Source organism: Phoxinus phoxinus, assembly GCF_949152265.1.
Source record: "Phoxinus phoxinus genome assembly, chromosome: 12".
Classification (NCBI taxonomy): domain Eukaryota; kingdom Metazoa; phylum Chordata; class Actinopteri; order Cypriniformes; family Leuciscidae; genus Phoxinus; species Phoxinus phoxinus.
The window spans coordinates 20133931-20140445 of NC_136887.1; positions in this window are offsets into that span (position 1 = coordinate 20133931).

A 6515-nucleotide genomic window follows, 5' to 3' on the forward strand; every position below is an offset into this window, starting at 1 on the left:
GCTGATTTAGATCCTTGTTTTAGTTCTCCTTTTTCCCCAAAGTCTGCTTGCCATGTTCCATAATGTTTTAACGAAACAACAACAGTGTGCAGCTAGACGTTACACACTACGCAGTTGTCCACGTCTGTCGTCATGGTTACTATGGCAGTACTATGAGCGGAACCAGGGATAACGTGGATATTACATCATTGACAGGCGACAAGTGAACAGGGATTCCGGGACGGCCAATTATTTAAAATTGGAATTTCTCTGAAATTAAAAATCTTTAGGAACTTTTGGGATATTGTAAGTACACAACTGCAGGAAATATATCACACTGTGCAAGTGATTTTTGGAAATTTTATTACAAAATTCTTACATATAGTACCTTAAATATGTTCGGTTCAGTTAATTGTTTTAAAAAATAATTCAAAACTTTTACTTAGCAAGGATGCATTAAATGAATCTATTCCTTTAAGAATCATTATCATCGGTCCAATTCATTTTTACTATTAAAATGTACAGTGACATTATTAAGCCATTCACTTCTAAACTGCCTCCTCGTCCTCATTAGTTACCTTTGACTTATAGCAATACATAATTTATCACAAAGTACAGAAAGCTAAATTGTAATGGTTTACATAATCAAAATTGTGTATTTATTGTCTATTTAACAACTCATAAAGATAGTTTTTTATGCCAATGAGTGTTGGCTACCATATCTATAAATAAAGGAGGCTGCTTTTATGTACCCACCAATGTCAAAATCAAACTTACACCCCTGATTGATGATAATAAAAAATGTTTCTTGAGCATCAAATCAGCATAATAGGATATTGTGACACTAAAGACTGGAGTAATGGCTGCTGCAATTTCATCTTTGCCATCAAATAAATAAATTACATTTTAATATCTATAAGTTTGAATGCATGTGAAAAGCAATTTCATGCAGTTTTTTTAATGAGTGCAGATCATACAATTTTTTCATATTTAGGAGCCTGAGGTAAAACTCAAGATAGAAAAGTACTCAAGATAGAAAATCACAGATAACAAAAAGTGTTTTAGCACAAGACAGATTAAATATTTCTCTGTACTATTTTGAAATGCTGGTCAGTAGCCTTGAGTTGTGTGCTGACTTGTGTGAAATTGAAAAATTTGCACAATGTGAAGCAAACCATTTAAGTCTCCCCCTTCGAATCACAGGTATCACTCAAAAAATTCTTCAGACTATTGCATGAATTCAACCTGAACAAAAAATGTAAAAGTTGGGTGGATATAGCAAACTGCCAGACAAATGCTATCCTGCAAGCTATTATATACACACAAATGCATGGAAAAAGACATAAGAGATTTAAACATATTCCTCTAGGTTTGAGCTATGCGGACTATACTGATTCCTCCACTGAAGGTCTAGTTGCTACGTAACAGAGAAGGGTCAGTGGCACTGTGAAGGGTGAATGGATTCCTCCAGAACAGTCCATTTATCAAGTGCTGCCAACATGCCAAACACACAAAGGACAACACATCCACCGCTAGATCCTGTTCCTTTTCACGGTTTCTTTCCAAACCCCTTCGCTCCTTTTATTTTAACCTTTATCTTTGTCCCTTATATCTAACAAAAAAGTTTACAAATACAACTCAAACTACTTGGAAATTCCACTTGAGTTGTTATATGTTAGCTAAACATGGGAACGGGACACATTAAAATTAAGATTATTTCAAATTTCCATGTTTCGTCACATAAAATGAAATCCCCCACTTAAGGTTCCCGAATGACCTAGCTAATTAGAACCCTGTACAATAGGAAAGAGATTTAATATCATATGTTCTCCATCGCTATGAGAGCAGAACAAAACCGCTGCTAATGAGTCCCTGATCACATGTTGAAAAATGACCCGAATTTGCACTCCCCCTTACAGGTGGAAACCGAGGCACGACCCACAGGAACGATTTATGATATGGATTCGGCGGCCTCTGAGCTGGTCATTAAGTAGTACGGGTCATTAGCCCTTTTTTTGCCCATTCCAGCTGATAACAATACACAGCTGGGGTAAAAGCACCTCAAGAACTATTGCTTTTGACTTTATGCGTGACACAAAATAAATGATATTTATGGCTCTGCGCACTAAGGCAACTTTACACGGTGAAGTGTGAATTGTTATGCTATTCTTCACAGACAGAGCAAAGAGAATTCATAACAGGGAAGGTGTCAGCGCATCAAAGGCGAATTTCACAGATATAAGAAACAAAGACGGGGTTCAAAACACTGCCACTCCACCATAGCTTTAATGGAGGCTTCTTATTTCCTATTCACTCAAAGCCAAAAGGCGGCATCCACCACATTTCCACACCTCACATTCTTCCCTTCATTTCTAAAACAGAGTGTCACCTCCAGAAAAAAACAACAGGGTGAGCTTCTGACAATGACTTTGAGGGCAACGAGTGAAAGAGCAATCCATCAGCGTGGCCATGGCGAATGCAGGGTAAAAACATGCTACTGCTTTTATGGCAGATGACCCTGTAACTGCACTTGATACATCCATTTCTTTATTGACTCCTCTCCTTGTCTTTTGTTCACCTTGGCCTGATTGCATCAGAGCAAATAATGACCTCTTCATAAAAATGACTGTCATTTTCCTGCAAAAGTCCCCTGTGCTGGCAGACTGCCGCTGCAATACACAGAGGAGAGAACGGCAGACGTTTAACTGATGTTAATGATGAAATTAAGAACGCAGACCACTAATGAGGACAGGAAAATAATCGGAAGATGAAAATCTTCAACATGCTGTAACACTGTTTTTAGCATAATTAGCACTTTCCTTTGTCGTTTAACAACTGTGCAACAGTTGCTATTTTTTTATAGTGTCCCCTGACTGTAACCTCACATTCCAGACTAAACACGAGGCACAAAACACCTGGAATATCGGTTATTTAACATTAACGGGATTTAAGATTAGCCTGGCGGTGGAAACTGTAAACAGGAGAAATTTTCAAGGAAGGATTGCTTGGTCATTTGCAGATCATTCATAAAGATGAAGATCATTAAAGATTGTGGAGGAGTGGGCATTGTCCGACTTCAAAGTCCCGTTCAGGAACACCGAATGCCCGCGTGCCGCTCTTCCTGAAAACAGTCTCTTATCTCTAGGCTTGCATCAGTTCCACAGACTCTGATCCACAGCCAGGCTGACACTCTACTTTCCAACTCCGAGAACTTACAACTACCATCCATTCAAACCAAGCCGGCCGTTTCTAAACTGCGTGCGACGGTGTGAACTGATCGAAATTCCGATAAGCGGAATATCATCAGGGAGGAAAAGGGAACACACTCTGCTATGGCTTTCTCTGCGATCTCTCAATTTGTTTTGACTTCTTTTCATCTTACTGCTACAATAAATGAACTCCGGATCTAGATGAACAGCATATCTCTTCTTTCTTTTTTTTTACATGATAGAGACAGGAGAGAAAGCTGAGATGAAAAAACGCTGCTAAAGGAAGGAAGGCTCTGGAAGGAGTGCATATAGAAGAACAACAGCACCATTAGAAGTCCAAAGGACCATGAGAAAAGTTGGCATGTATCTCCAGAGAACACAAAAGTCCACTAAGCACACGGCTATAAAGGATCCCCGAGATGTATTCATCAGAGCCTTTGAGACAGAGACAGCCGGGTGACTTCAAAATCAGCGCTTGCATTATCTGCCACCTGTGAAACTATCCCAGAGATGCACATCTCTGATTAGATACTGGCTGCACTGTCAAAGCTGTTGTGAGTTTGTTTTTTTAAGGTTTCTGGAGTAAATCTATGACAAGGAGTATGTGGGCTTAAGACTGTATAAAGACATCTCTTTGTTTAAACACAAGACAGCTCATTGATTATGCAAAAAGACTACAGTTTTTTTCCTGTAACATGTCTCTAACTGCATTATGTACCGTCTGTACAAGAGCAATAAAATAAAATAAATGTAGATCTGAGTTATTAAAATAAAATACTGTAGTAGATCAACACTGCAACTCAATATGCACGCAAAGATGAAAATAAAATAAATCAAAATTAAAGATTGATCAAATGTTGATCTGTACTATTACAAAGGTGAAAAAAGCTACACTTTATTTTAAGGTGTCCTTGTTACAGTGTAATTATACATTTAAGTACTGAGTAATATTAATTGTGTAATTACTATATGGTTTTGAGAAGATTAGGATTAGGTTTGTTGTAGGGTTAGTTGCATGTAATTATGCGTAACTACAAGTAACGTGTAACAAGGACACTGTAAAATAAAGTATTACCTAAAATAAAAAGTTGATCTGTACTACTAAAATAAAATAGTACAGATTGCCATAATGCAACTCAGTGTCTATGCAAAAAAATACCTGAGATTTTTGAATTCCTTATATTGTCTATAAAGTGAAAAGCATTTGAAATCTGCTCTATTGAATTGACAGTGACCCTAAACTGTCATCCCATGTTAGCCAAGTTAGCCCTCTCTCGCTGATGGGCCGGATAACCTGGATTACGGAGACAGCAGCTGCTGAGTCACGCAACACTAGAGCCAGTGTTCACTGGAGATAATTGGCTGGTCCAGGGTAAATAATGAGCTAGAAATTAACAACTGTCTGCATAGCCACAAATCCTTTGCAATAAATTTCCTTGAAAGCAACTCAAGGCTCCAGAAAAAAAAAAAAAACACAAAAACAAATTGCATATTAGTAAAGTAAATTATTGGAACAAATTCAATCCGTTACCTACAATATACGAGAGTGGTAGAAATGGCATGATTGTCTCAACTGGAAAGACATGACTGGAGACATGATTATGGGATGAAAGTTTAATCCACTGACCTGAAGTGTGATTACGGCAATGTGTGTATTTTTCAATATTTCACTAATTAAGCCTGTTGCTGCCAAAAATAGCTAAACATTACAGTGGGCAATGGGCATAAACTACCATATCATTTAACTAGTTCTTGGCTTTCAATGTTTACAGGACTTGAAAACAATACTCACTATATGATGGCATGATTCAGTAGCTCAGACTATTTTAAACCAGATCACTCAACAACACTAACAAACATCCGCCCACATTTATTCAGGTACTGTGTACTAAACACAGAAACAATTAAGAGGCGGATAACAAACAGGAAGAACATTAATCATGAATGGAGGCAAATAATAAAGTAAACATTTTGTGTGATAAGCTGCCTTTTATAGCTTCGGATGAAAAAACACCTGTTGATTTTTCCGTATTGATAGATATCACTAAACATGAGTGGGGGACAGCTTTGTTTTCTATGATCCAGATTGAATTAAGTTTAACTTGCAGGGAGGACACACATTCTTCACTATTAATAAAACGGTAAATCAGGAAGGGTTTCGGATGATGAATGGGATTGGCACGTGAAATGCATGGCATTCCTTTACTCTTAAAGCACTTCCTGTAAACATCCAAGTACTTCCTGTGAGGTCAGATATGCCAGGTGCATCAGTTATGAACATGTCTAACAACCAATAAGGACAAATGTGCAGCTCTGAATTTAAAATGGAAGAAGCAGAAACTTAAATGCCCATATGCAAGGTACTTAAAACACCCAAAGAGGATTAAAGGTAATTTGGTGCAATTTTGGGAAGACTTTAAAACCTTTATAAGTCACAAATGCTCTTATGTATCTTTCTTGAGAGCATTACAACATGCCATTCATACTCTACTGGAAATTATGGTTTAGTTGCATTCTGTAAATGAATATAAATTTATGTTTACTGTGTGTTAACTGTTGCATTAATCCTCTCACGTAAACAACTAAATCGATTCAGGCATGTTTTAGCAGATACCAGCCATGCAAAAAAGCTGGACACTGTTCTTCAACAAATTATCTCCAAGCTAAAATTAGGTCGGTTGAGGATAAGCACCTTCAGACTTTGCATTGGACAGTACCAGACAAGAGGATTACTTCACAAAGAGTGAAGGCTTCAAGTGGACCATGCTAAAATGGAAGGTGCTCCAGTTGTAAGGTCTGAAGAGGGTGCTACGGACATGCTTGCCTGGGACGGATGACCACAGAAAACAATGGCAGATGGAGCCACGGTCCCAGAAATCAGAATATAAATGAGCAAAATTCAGGTTATGAATGCTCAGCGACTCAAGCAGCCACTTCATTTGTTTAGTAAACTTACTGAATGGGTGTCAGTGGAATTTAGACTCCTGCTTGGAAACGAAAATGCCATTTAACCGTGGCAATAAATGTTTTGTGAAGATATATTTGAACAGTATTTTGAATCATAATATTTAGTCTTGAAAGACAGAATGACGCACTGAGCTAGTGTACTAAGTAATGAGAAGATATTTTTGTAACAAAACCATATGGTAGACATCTTGATTAGAACAATACTGACAACATTACAGCACATAATGCGTCCATCCGTCCTCAACTGCCACAGTCTCTTGGCCTCTAGCTACACTTGTATTTGATTCTCTTAGTGACTTGATTATGGGAACGTTCATTTAGGCATTGAAAATGAAGAGGGTGGGTCATAAACAGTTTGAG